The following is a 1389-nucleotide window of genomic DNA, read 5'->3' as shown; positions in this document are numbered from 1 at the left end:
ACAAAAAATATTCTTCATGTGTATTAAACTTTATTTTGCGGGGGTGGGGGAAGGAGGGGTGGGTAGGACTCCCTTGGTTTCAAGTAACAGAAACCAATTCTAGCTAGTTTAAGCAGGAAAGAATTCAATCCAAGGACAAGATCTCAGGAAGGTACTAGAAACAGTGAATGCAAGGTCATGAGGTCTCTCTCTCTCTGTTTCTTTTCCTTTCTACTTTATTTATTTTTCAGACGTGCTTTCACAGTTTCTTAGGTCCTCCTAGTAGGTGAAAGGTCCCCAAATCATATTTTCAGATTTATATCTTATAGATCTAGCTGCCCAATGAGAAGATGAACTTTCACAGCCCTAATTCCATATTCATAAGGAAGGTTCATCTTGGGTCAAGAGCTTATCCTTGGATCAGTCATCCATGACTATGTGGGCAGGTTTCAAAACAGTAGAACTGCTTCAGAAAGTCACTTTTACAAGCAGAACGAGAAGTTCAAGAACAGACTAGGCAGTCAGCCAACTAGATATCCACTAAATGGCTTGTAATTCACCAAGTACTTTTTAATAATGATTTCATTTCATCCTCAATGACAGACCACTCTATTCACAGTTCTCTATACACTTTTCACTTTGTAATCTTATTTTTGTTTATCTAGTTTCCTGATTAGTCTATGAAATTTTGTTTTGTATTTTTTGTTGTGGTTGTTGTTCGGTACGCGGCCCTCTCACTGTTGTGGCCTCTCCCGTTGCGGAGCACAGGCTCCGGACGCGCAGGCTCAGCGGCCATGGCTCACAGGACCAGCTGCTCCACAGCATGTGGGATCTTCCCGGGCTGGGGCACGAACCTGCGTCCCCTGCATCGGCAGGCGGACTCTCAACCACTGCACCACCAGGGAAGCCCCTGTTTTGTATTTTTAGTGCCTGACACTGGGGTGTTCAATAAATATTTGCTGAAAGAATGTATGACTAATTCTGTTAGGTAGGACACTTAAATGAGACAACTGGCATACACTTAGATTAAGTGACAGATTGAAGATCCCGCGGCTAATGAGTATGAACTCAGCTTCCATAGCCTCAATCCCTTTCCTACCCGCCAGGCTGCTTTCTACATTGAGTTGTCCTCTTCTTCTGATGCCATAGGGTGTCAACAACTGACATGAAAGGATTTGGTCTGGTGGTTAGAATCATGAAAGTAATAGAATTGGGATAAAGGTACAGTGCATTTTACAAGAATTTAATTTTACCCTCTTGGTGCATTGTTTAATAATAGCTTTTAACTAAATACAAAGGGTCTGTACTTTTCTTTTAACTGTTTACATGGAGAAAGATTACTCTTAGTCTATGCTTAGAATGGCAAAAATAAGGGTTACGTATTTCTATTTTAGTGTTTTATTCCTGAAA

The sequence above is a fragment of the Grampus griseus genome (genome assembly GCF_964374135.1).
Source record: "Grampus griseus genome assembly, chromosome: 6".
NCBI classification, from domain to species: Eukaryota; Metazoa; Chordata; class Mammalia; order Artiodactyla; family Delphinidae; genus Grampus; species Grampus griseus.
The sequence above is the reverse complement of the archived record's forward strand: the minus strand, read 5'-3'. Positions refer to the sequence as shown.